This window comes from Anomalospiza imberbis, chromosome 6 (assembly GCF_031753505.1).
Source record: "Anomalospiza imberbis isolate Cuckoo-Finch-1a 21T00152 chromosome 6, ASM3175350v1, whole genome shotgun sequence".
Taxonomy (NCBI): domain Eukaryota; kingdom Metazoa; phylum Chordata; class Aves; order Passeriformes; family Viduidae; genus Anomalospiza; species Anomalospiza imberbis.
Window position 1 is genome coordinate 3,311,376 of NC_089686.1, and position 12,467 is coordinate 3,323,842.

A 12,467-nucleotide genomic window follows, 5' to 3' on the forward strand; every position below is an offset into this window, starting at 1 on the left:
TGGCAAACTTTATCAGCTTCCCAAGAGTCCCAGGAAAACATCTGAGTGCCCACCCTTTCAAAACTGTTGCTTAAAAAGGACTGACTAAAACCAACAGCAAAAAAGGTGGATCCAGAGAGCAGAGTGGTTAACCTGTGTGCATAATAGATAAAATGCCTGGTTTATGTATTTATATTCACAGCTGTGAAGTCAATATGAGTAAGTTTGTAAAACCCTGCTGCTCCTGTGTAAAAGAGCAACCACACAACCATATAATCCCAGAATGGTTTGGATTGGAAGGGACTTTAAAATCCATCTAGTTCCAATCCCCCGCCATGGGCAGGGACACCTCCCAATACCTTGAGTTAAGCAGCAAAGAGCAAAAGTAAAATGTAAATAAAACTTGCCCGTGCTACAATAACCAATCATTTACACCACTTACAGCCTGTGATTAACAGACTTTCAAGGAGTCAGCAGCACAACTATAAAATGCCTTATTTGCCATGGTCTTAAGCTCACTGTGCAGGAGCCTACACTTCTTTTGAGAGACTAGTCAGAGGCTGTGAGCTGAAATGTTTGGAGACCTCTAGCTTCAATTTTCAGAAACCAACAAATGCATTTAAATGCCTTAATATTTTAAATCATTCTTGTGATTTTTTTAGGAGACAGACAGTAGAAATTTTCCAAGTTTTCTGAAAACTAAAGTCCTCTGAAGAAGCTTAAAATCAAAACCTTTAAAAATGAGGAAGAAAGCAGTTACTTTTTCCTTCCTTTGTTTTTCCAAAGACCTGTGAATAAATCAGAAAAGTTTCATATTGTATCTGACAAGCAAATTCTTTAAGAATTATTCAAAAAGCGAGGTGCAAAATCTCTAACAAGTGTCTCTCCTTAGGGCTGGTCCATCTGCACTCTGAGCCATTCTCCAAAGAGGCAGGTTTGAAGACTGCTGCATGCACAACACCCCATGTGGGCTCCCAGCCCGCAGTACAACTCCTGAAAGAAGATTTTGATGGGTCAAAGCCATTTTATTGAATTAGCCCTTTATTGTTTACATTAAATCCAAGTGAGCTCAGAAATACTGACTTATCCTTCTGAAAGGCTGGATTATACCGCGTGGCTCGGATGCAAAAAAAAGATTAGGGTTTTTATACTAATTATTTCCAGCCTGAGGAGTGCATGGACAAGAAGAGCTCTGACTTTGGAGACACTCTGCTGGGCAGTTCAGAAATATTTGTCAGATTTTTTCTTGGATTTGTCATAGTTTTTGCCGTGGGTTAAATGACTGTTGCTTCATAAGGTAATTTGGAGTGCCACGCTGTCATTAAACCTTGCCATGGGGAATTGCCATGTGTGGGACAAAGGGAATTAACAGCCCTTTTCCTCTTGTTCCTGGTTATTTTATCCACTCTACCACCATCACTGGTGTTGTGGAGTTCAGCATGGCATCACTTTCTTCCACTCTACATTGCTCTTGGAGAAAGTAAGAGTCTAGAAAAATATTATCTCATTATTACTAAGTGAGTTTTCATTCATTTATACTCAATCAGATAAGTAATCCTGCAGGAAGCAAAGTTTCCCAGACTAAAAAACCTGAGGTCTTTTCAGCAGTTTGGAAAATGTGAGTGGGATGCAGATGTGAATATTTTGGAAACTTGACATGTCAGATCAGTGTCATGGCTGTAAATCACCAGTGCTGCAATCAGACAAGAGCAGACACACAACATGTGTAAGACACTCTCACATGTGTGTCCTTCCCTAAACAAACCCCCTTATTCCTCATGATCAAACAGGCACCTGCCTGTGCACAGCAAACTCAACTCTGGGCAGCTTTCATGGCCAACGATGGAAATTTTTCACAGGGAAATCAGAACTATCAGGGAATTCCATAATTTGTACAGGCAAAACAGATGGCCCAGAGGTGCCCACAGCTTTCACTGAATGACTTTGCACACAGTGACATCAGATCTCCTCACTACACAAATTACTCCTTGGGGCCTGGGGTCTGTTGGCATTTGTTTGAGTGATGATACTCTGTGTAGTTCATGAAACAGAACAAACAGGAGGCTTAAAATGAGCCTAAAGATTTGTGAGCTGCTGATTCTACAAAGGGACACCCTGTATTGCTTTTACACCCAATACAACAAATACATTTTTATGGTTGTTCTTAGATATTGAGCAAAATGTTTGTACCCAAACTCTAAAGTTACAGAAAGGAAATGCACAGATCTTTCCACTCACACAGCAGTGATGGGGAAGGTAAAGCTCACAAAAGGGTCTTGTTTTAAATCTTGCATTCAATAAACTGCTAGAAGAACAAAATGAAAACAAGCTATTGTGTTAATCTCCAGATTAGCCCTCATAGTCTGTCAATTTAATACTGATTAGTAAACAATGTCCATAATTAAGCTGTTGTTGGAGACACAAATGCCCCACGAGCCCGAACTAATGCGTAGTATTCAATCCTTTTACAAAGGATGGCAGATACAATTCCAGGAATGTTAATGCTGTCAAGTATCCATGATGTACATAACAAAAGAGAAGGCGGAGACTTGAGGTAATTAAGCTCACACTAGACCTTCTCTCCAACCTGTACGTGTTTATTGACTAAATGTTATTAGGTGCAGTAAATAAAATGCCACTGAGTCGTGGGACCAAAAATGGGACGAAGTTTATGGGGCCGTCAAACCCTGGATTCCCCTGGCATCAAAGCACACCCCCCCTCCCCTTGCTAAGGCCAGTGACATTAATGTGCATGACAGGGGTCCATGGGGCCGTGGTCCCCTAATTGTTTAGGAGACCTTTTAGTCTGGTTGCAGACTGCATGTCTTGGTATTTGTGGAGCTAATTGCACTAAAATCCGCCAGCACAGTGTTTGCAGTGATGGGTTAACTCATTTATCCTCAGGATAATACTCAGCTCTTTGTCAACCTGGTCTCCCGCCTTCACTCCTGACTGTCAGCCCAGATGCAGGAGGAGGAAGCAGACTTCCAGCAGTGCTGCCCATGGAAACACCCTGGCTGCACATGTGCGAGAGCAGAAACATTTAAACAGGAAGCAAAAACATTTTTCTGAGTGTTTCCATTATTGGTAACCTGTTCTGCCTTTCTCATGAGGGTCACAAAGCCCAGACTTGAGTCTAGACTCTGATAAACTCCAAGAGTTGGGACCAGCAGAGATGCCTGGCTGAGCTCCCCTTACTTTATTTTTCTCTGCTGGATCTTGAGGACCTTGGGTTAGAAGAAGATGATCTTTAATGTCCCTTCCAATCCAAATAATTCCATGATTCTGTGATTCAGTTTTCAATTAGCCCCATGCAGCACAGCACAAATAGGGCAATGCTCTGGATTCCCTGTAACACTCTATTTTTTCCTCTGAAGAAAAGAATCAAGGTGGAAATAATTATAAGCCATTTTTATTTTGATCTCAATATTTTTACTTTTTAAAATATTTTTTATATTTTTATAATGTTTACATTTTTATTTTTATTTATAAGCCATTTTTATTTTTATATCAATATTTTTACATGGGGACAAGATGTCACTCTGTTTTTCCAGCAGTTTCAGTGACAACAGAATGCAGAAAAATAATTTTTCTAATATGGACTCTAATATTTACAAACTCCAGAGTAAAAGTATTGTCCAAAGGATCTATTTCCTCTGGACAGTTTTCCTTGATTTATGGTATTTTCTCAGACTTCTTGCCCCACGTTTACAAACATGCAATAACAAACAAAATCATAATTATAGCAATTATACAGAAGCACTTTCTATCCAGGGATCTTGGCCCTCAGTGTGTCACTGAGCAAGTTTCCTATGGGGTGAAATGTATTGATAGCCCCATTGTACAGTTTGGACATCTGCAAATTAAATTGTTTTGCCAAAGGTCAGAAAGAGCATAAATTAGTGGGAGAACTAGGAAAAATACTCCACAGTATCTTCTCCACTCTCCATCCCAGGCTGCCCATGGAACTGCAGATCAGCACTGAGTGGCTTCCTGTTTGGACATGTGCATTTGATTAAGGCAGGCCACAAGTTCCCAGAATTTTTGGCCAGGTGGTGACTTAGCTTTTGGGTGTTATAGAAACACAGCACCTCTGCCCTGCCCTCCTGCCACCCTGCAAACCCCCCTGCATGTAGGGAGCAGCCCTGCCCCATCCACAGCTGCAGGCACAGAACAGAGAGGGAAGGAGATGGGAGTGAAAATGTGCAAGCCAAGGTTAGGGGTAGCACTAGACCACAGTACACCAATTTATTTTGGCTTAAACTGCTATGGAATCACAGGTTCAGTGGAAAATGCTCCTTCTAGAAATAGAGCCACTATTCCCATCCCTTGAATAGACTCATAACTGAGACACAATTTTATCCCAGGTTTTAAACTCCTCTCTGACACCCAAAAAGCCTCTTTTCCTTATAAAGGGGTGAGATTTGCTCTGTCTTCACATAAGCTACAGAAAAAAAAAGCTGCAGTTTTCTGCAGCAGCTGTTTTGGGGTGGTTTTGTGGATCAAGGAGAGATGGCAGAAAGTGTCTCTGTCACAGCGAGCCTGTTGGGCAGCAAGCCAGGATCACTGGAGCACTCTCAGAGAACCTCAGGAGTGCCTGGAAGTCACTCAGACACTGGGGATAGGTGGCTTTGCCAAGGAGCTACCAGAGATTTCTCAAGTCTGAGCCTTTCCAGAAGGCTGCTGCTCTGCCTTGCTCGCCAGTTCCAAGCTGTCGGAACTGGAGCAGGTGAGACAACAAAGCACAAAAATACAGCTCAAATCTCCCCAGGTTTCATGATGGTGCTTCAAAGGGAACAAAGGTGGCAGCTGACAGCAAAGGAAATTTGTGCTTGGGACTGAAGTACAGAAGTGAGGACTAGAAAGTATAAAATTTTTTTCCCATTTGACACAGGAAAGTCACACAAGAAGTTGCCAGAGCTTTTACTGAGCCACACGGGAGATTAATAGAGGAATAACCTCCGTTTCCACTTACTATCCTGCTTAGATTGAGAAAGGCTGTTTAGATGAAGACTCCAGTTCTGCTGAAGAAAGCACATTTTCTAAATAAAGCCCATTTTGAGCACATTAGCAGAAAAACAAGAGTATGGATAAACAGTAGTCCCACTTCACATTTCAAGTGCATCCGAATAAAACAGGAACTTCCCATTGCTTAGCAGGAAAGGAATATGTGTTTCTCCCTGGATTCATAAAAGAAATTGAAGCTGATCTGGTATTTCTCCTTATTCTTTGAATTGTCTCGTCATACAGCTGGTTTGATTACAATGTGCAGAGAACTTGAAGATACTTAGGTGAGAGAAGTAACAGCAACATTCGCACAGTGTATTTTAGAAAAATATTATCCCCTTTCTATATAAGAATATGGACAGGCACATGAAAATTGCTGTCTCTTTTTCCTACAGGCTGCAGCCAAGAGCTAATGATTCATATGTAAAAGCAAAAATGCCATAATGCACTTAACCAGATGTGGAAAGCTGAAAATGGAGGTGTCAGTGGATAGCTGTCCTTAGCTCCTCAGTGTTGCAGTCATCTCTTTCCTTAAGACCTGAAGTGGAAGAGTTTGAAACTCCTCCATGCCAAACAAAGACAGCCCCTCTCACTAAGAGAGTCAGTTCTTTTAAAAATAAATTGTTAGCTGGAATATTCTCTAGACTAGATGTAAACTCTTTGAAAATACACTCATTCACATAGAGCTTTAGTACCACCAAGTGCACCGAGAAGCAAATAATTACCTGAAGCAAACCTCACCAAAACACACCCTTGAGTTCCTCAGGCCAAATCTCAGCACAAGAGCAAATTTTGCTAACAGCAGCTTTTTCTTGACTTCTCAACCGCAGAGAGCTGAAGGGAGGATCAGGCAGAATGGAAATGTGCAAAGTTACAGACTCGGCAAACATCCTCTCCTGGATCCAGCAATACCTGTGGAAAATGGGACAGCCTTCAGTCCTGTCAGCTTCCTAGGAAAATTGCTCATGGAAGCACTGGATAGCAGGCAGAATTAGCAAAGGTCTGCTATTTACACCCTTTATAATAGCCCTGCTCCATTAGCCTGGCATGGGACACCCACAAGCACCTTGTTGGGACAGCTGGCGTGGCTGTGACAGGGCAGAAGGGCAGGAGAGCAGCTGCAGCAAGTTGGCTCCAACATCCTTCCCACCCCACCTGCTGTGCAGGGCAGTTTCTGTCTCCAGCAAGAAATGGGCGTCCAGATGCAGGGAAGTCAGGCCTCACACTCTGATAAGCAATTTCAATGTGATCTTGAGCAAATTGTTTGGATCCAGATCCTTCAGAACCTTAAGCTACTGCTCAGAATTATACACTTAAATAGCTTTTTCTTCTCAGTTAAAATTTCTCTGTTCCAGTCATCCCAGTGAAAAATAAGACATCAACCTTTCCTTGCTTCTGTGGAATGCAATAGAAATAAAGAAAAGTCTCTAAGATGGCAGGATAAGTATCAGCAGAGACATTTAATGAAGTTAACAGAGCTTGTATTAAAATCTCATTTTTAAAAAGAGGGTTTAGCTCAGCTTTCTGATTATACAGGGTCTGTCCTCTCCACAAACATCCTCACTTGCACATTTCAGTCATTAGTGCCTGGACTGAGAGGAAGAGGTTTCAGAGAAATTAAAGACACTCAATTTTTTAAAAGAAGGTACCTCTTCTATGAGAGTTTGGCAATGTCCCACCACTGAGAAAAACCTCTGGGACAAGCTCGGCCCTCACCAGGCACCAGGAATCTATAGGACAAAGAGGCTTTAGCTTTGCCCCAAACACAGAAAAACTTCATTCAGAAAATCCAATGATACACACCCATACAGGGACCATGATTGATTGTTCCACTCTTTGCCAAACTTCTTGTTTAAAGATCATTTTCACTGCTTCAGGCATTATCACTTTGCCTGGTGCTCATCTCTCTTTTGTGAACACTTGGAGGAAATGGTTTAGTGGTGAACATGGTGGTGGTGGTTGAAGGTCGGACTTGATAACCTTAAAGGTCTTTTCCAACCTTAACAATTCCATGATTCTATGATCAATTTACCTTTTCTTCTGCCTTTCATACAGGGTTACCAGATGGCATAGATAAATCTTCCCTTTTTCTTGATTTATCAGTTCAGCAGCAGCCATGAGGACAAACCATGACCTACAGACCCCCATTCCCTGGGTAGTTCCACCCATCTCTGAAATTCCTGCATGCTCTTCCAGCCCAGCACAGAGGTTCTTACCTTGTAGTCTGTAATTTGAGAAGAGTCCTTAACGTCCTTCCTGGTGAGCTGTAGAGGACACTTGGTTTTGCAATGCTCCTGAAGCTTCTTTCTCCAGCTGGATTGGAACAATCCTACTGAGTTGTTATTATAAAAAAATAAAGTGCATTGGGCACCTTCTAGCATTGCTTTGTTTGATCAGCCAAGGACACAGGTGCTACAGTTCCTATTTCAATAATCTGTTGCAAAACAGAGAGGAAATGGTTTCTGTGGCTGTCCAGTAAAGAGGATATGGACGGTGTGGCTCTGAATGGAAGTCTTTGTACACACACACTTTTCCAAACTCCAAAACAGAATCATAGATGTCAATTAGGATTCAAGCCAAAGCAGCTCAAGGAAGAGCACAGAAACTGCCCACTTTGTCAGATCCAAAATCTACTGAGTTCATCCTTGTCCCTGGGAGGGAAGAGGGGAGAGAGTAGCAGATACTGAAGGAAGAATGTGCTCAGAGACGTTGTAGACTCCCCATCCCTGAAGTGTTCAAGATCAGGCTGGATGGGGCTCTGAATTACTTGGTCTGGTGAAAGGTGTCCCTGTCCACACAGGGGCTGGAGTGAGATGGGCTTTAAGGTCCCTTCCAACCCAAACCATTCTGGGATTCTGTGAATGCAGGACACAGGCCAAATATAGCACAGCTCAGTCTGAACCTCACCAGCTTCCAGCAATCAAAGGGGTGTGGAGCTTCTGAGCCAGGGTTGCAACAAATAAACACTTGCAAAAGCCACCAAGAACTTTATGGTTCTCACTTTTTGCCTTCTCTAAGTCGTTGGAAGGTCAGCTGTGATAAAATATTCCAGAGCAATTCACAATTTTATTATTTGCTGAAGTTCCTTAGAAAAGGGTAAAATGGCCTCTTTCACATCATCCAGTAGTTTCCAAACAGAATGTTATCTAAATAGTGCTTAGCTGCCTTGAATCACTGGCTTTCACAGTTAAGCTAAACCTATTTGAATAATTCTTGAATAATTTACATCTCCCTTTGCAAATTAAGATACTGCTTAATCCAACTCCCATTCCAGGAACCAACTCTTGAAATTTGCTGTAGGTCTGATCCCCTGATAAATCCCAGTTACCCATTTCTCCTGCCGTTGCAGAAGCAGAATTCCCAGTCGGCTCAAAAGAGTTGGCTGGATTGTCTGTTCATCCTTCAAATCTGTTTGTTCCTCATTCCCCAAATGCAGGGACATGGGAGATGTTCTGAAGCAGAAAACAAGAAACACATAACTCCTAACTTTGGGCAGCTTAGTTAGAATTTTAAAAATTGTAAGATATTTTTCTGTAAGCAGAGGCTCAGGCTGTTTCCTCTATGTCAGTGAGAGTTTGTTCAACAGCTTTGAGGGACTCTGGATCATTTCACAAATGAAATGAGCTGAGGTTTTTGTGTCAGTTCTCATTTACCATGCAACAATCATGACAGAGGCAGCAGTTACACCCTGGAAGGGTGGAGGATTGGGATTACTGAGCAGAAGATTCACAGCAACTGTCACCCATCATCTCTGCTGGTGGTTCCAACCAAGAATGCCATGGAAAATCCTACTGCATTTTCCCCTGAAGGCATTCCCTAAGGCAGAAGGAAAGTAGGTTATAATTTGCTGCAGGAAAACTGGGCATTACTCCACCAAGGCAGGAAAAAAAAAAAAGTGATATTTTAAAAGAAGATTATGAAATCAGATGCCATCTTGTGGCCAAACCTCATGGAATTGCTGTGGGAGATACAAAATAGCCACAAAACACACAATAAATACACAGACAAAAAAGAAATAAGGGATTAAAAGACTGGTGACACACTATGGAGACTTTTAGTCTCCAGGTTTGTAGTCCTCTGTTAAATGTTTTTCTGTTTCCAGGTGCCGAACCAATTCCTCCACACTTCTGACAATTAAACTCCAGTAAAAGATTTAATTAATGATGAGATGGTCTTTATGGCCCCTTCCAACGAAAACCATATTGTGATTCTATACATAGAAAAGCTACTTATGGCCTTTTAGATGATTTCAGATCACCTGTCATGTCCCATATGACTGGCTGTGTGTTCTTTGTAGAACATGAAATCACCACACAATCAGGTAAAGCCTTTACTGTCGCCCATTTTAATTACTCTCATTCCTGTGTTGTTAATGAGAAATTACAGGATCCCAGACTGGTTTGGGTAGGAAACAACCTTAAAGATCATCCAGTTCCACTCCCTGCCATGGGCAGGGACACCTTCCACTAGTCCAGGTTGCTCCAAAACCCATCCAGCCTGGCCTGGAACACTTCCAGGGATCCAGGAATAGCCACAGCTCATCTGGGCACCCTGTGCCAGGGCCTCAGCACCCCAACAGCCAGGAACTCCTTCCCAATATCTCATCTAATCCTGCCTTCTGTCACTAGGAAGCCATTCCCTTATTGCCCTACCACTCCAGACCCTTGTCTAAACTCTCTCACCATTACATCATGGGGCCATCCCATTGCACTGTTGGAGGACCCCAATTCCTGACTGTGAATACCACAGATATAAAAATAACTTTCTGACATAAACACAGGCACCCAGTGCCACTGAACACACCTTCAGCCTCAGGGACATCTGCACAGGGCTGGGGGATACACCAGAAGACCTACAGGAGCCCTAGGCCTTCTCCAGAGTGACAGCTGGAGGCCAGGTGGGATTCCTTATGTGGAAATGGTGTGAGATGCCTGTGTTTAGGGAAATGACCTGTTCCCACCCAATGGAAACACACAGGACTATACATCTGAACATAAAAGAAATACATCTGAGCTGGTAGCAGCAGCAGTTGGGAGTAAGGGGTTAACTAGCAGCCATTACTATAGTGAGGAAATTACCCCAACAGAAGTATAATCCACATGGTAGAAGACAAGTGTTATTCACAAGTTATTAATAAAAGAGACCAAAAAGAAGGCAATGCTATACTGTTCTGTTAATCTCATAAGCCCAGATGTTCATGAAATGAAAAACAGTCCAAGTACATGACCTTTCATACTGATGTAAAGGAATGTTTAAGATATGATGGGATGTTATATATCACAGGATGTTAAAAACATCACAGAGAAAATTCAATATGGATAGCAAAAATGTAAAGAATTGAACACTTACAAAAGATTTATCTGATATGGTAAAAAAAAAAAGCAGATTATAAATTTCCATAATCATTATTTGACACACTTTTATAGACACCACTGGTTTTACAGTGCCAAAGTACAGTAATAGCAGGAATCACTATGGCATGGAACTGCTACAATTATTGCACACTTTCTCTTAGCGTGAAAGGAACTGTTCATTCTTGGGAAGACATGAAATGGTTTTATGCACAGTAAAATATTATGCAGAAAGCAGCCTACATGCAAGAGAAATTAAAAATCTATGGACTCTATTGCAGCCTGCTCTTGGAGTCAGTTCTTGAGGTAATCAATTCATTTGGGTAATTGGAAAAACCGGAGATTCTAAAATAAAATGTCTCTGGAGGCTGGTCACCCTTTTCTGTTCCAGCCATGGTGAATGAACACAAGTGAAGGTACTGCGGAGAGGACAGAAGGAAAATCTGTGTGTGCAGACAGCAAAGAATTCAGACATAATCTTTTGGTCTTTCCCCTTGTTTCTTTTCTTTTCAGATGCTTTGGTGTAAAACATGTGGTTTACACTCATCTTTGTGTAAACTTCTCCAGGGTGATTTCAGACACAGGGCAGGCCCTCTGTAAACAAGGTGGACAAAGCTGGGCCTCAGAGTGAGGAACACGTGTCTATTGTAGCTCTTTATTCCTAACACCACCTGGCTGACAGGGATTCTGGACTCTGAAGCCACAGACTGGCACATACTTATTGGAAGTGATGGAGCAAAGGCAAAGAAACCCAGCAAAATCTGAACTGGGGTCCCCAATCTCCTCCTGCAGCATCCCCGTCCTGGCTGACGCTGGAACAACGTGGCCTCGGCGAGGGGAGCGTGGGGCAGGTTTGGGAGGTCAGTTTACGCCCGGGTCAGCTTAGACGTGGTGTATACAGTATCGGGGTCTGTTTTCTATTTGCTTGTCAAATACCAACACCATAAAGAAAGGAATAGTACTAAATCCACCATTTTAACCTTACACATACCCACAATTACAGCTGAAATAACTCAGCAATTTTTGAGTTATATGAGTGCAAAGAAAGCATCTGCAACCAATCACCTATTTTTTGTTGGTGGTTTTTTTTTTTCCCTGGCAATTCTATATCTTAAAAATTGTGAATGCAGTTCTATTTTTTTTAAAAAAAAACTTGTTAAAAAAAAACAACACATGTGCTCTCAGTCTGAAAACACACATGCCAAATTCAGCCTGGAGAGAATTTTTACGGCTGAGTTATAAAACCCTGAAAATAGGGATTTATAATGGAAATGCTGACAGACCATTAACTACAATAATAACATAAATGGAGCAATAGAATTTCCAAGTTATCTCCTTTTTGTTTGTGTCAGCATTCCTGCACCAAGAGTCTGTGTAACACACACGGAGCATTAGCAGCACATCACTAAGGGCTCTCTCCTACAGCATTTACAGGATGCAGAGGAAGACAGAGCAGAGGAAGCAGAAAAGGACAATATATGTGATCTATGTCTTGGGATGCATCACATCTAACTCAATACAGAATCCAATTAACTCTTGCTGGATATAGGTTTTGTGAGGAATCCTGCCACCCAGCAAAGGCAAGTAGCAGATACCAGTTCACCTGTTTTGCTCCACGCTGTATCCACAGCAAGTCACTGCATGCTGATCCCACACACTGCCAGTGCCCAGCATGAGGATTGCTTTGAGCTTTCTCTGTGACCCACAAAAGAAAGAGAGAGGTGATAATTGGGCATGAAACCAGGGCACAGGAGGACTGTTAAAGAGTACAACTGTGCTTTGAATGCTCTTGCTTTAAAAGCTCAAGCTCTGTCTTCTCTGGGAAGATGAATATACTGAAAATATGCAAAGTGTCATACTGCTCAAAATAATTTGTTCCCTGTTATAGACAGGGATGAATTGTTTAAAATAAGTGGCAGCTAAAGCTACAAAGTCTGTGTATTCTTCACCCTTCCAAGAAAAAAACCTCTTAGTGGTGAAGCTGTGTTTAGCCCATCACTGGAAGTTTACAATGAAGTACATATTTCTTATGAAAGCAGAATTTCAGGTTCATAGAATCCCAGAATGATTTGCATTGGATAGAACTTTAAAGCTCATTACATTCCAACCTCCTGCCATGGGCAGGGTCAC

The 12,467-nt window shown here is 42.0% G+C and overlaps 1 long non-coding RNA gene across 5 annotated transcripts in view; it reads right to left on the bottom strand.

Annotated features, from left to right (window-relative positions):
• LOC137476576 (uncharacterized) overlaps positions 1-12,467 on the bottom strand; it is a 117,673-nt gene that overhangs the window by 84,577 nt on the left and 20,629 nt on the right. For 3 of the 5 annotated variants that reach the window (XR_011000441.1, XR_011000438.1, XR_011000437.1), the window contains exon 2: positions 5,712-5,898. The exons of the other annotated variants lie outside the window; for them this stretch is intronic. This is a non-coding gene — a long non-coding RNA (uncharacterized lncRNA). The remainder of the gene's footprint in view (positions 1-5,711; positions 5,899-12,467) is intronic. 5 annotated transcript variants of the gene reach the window in all.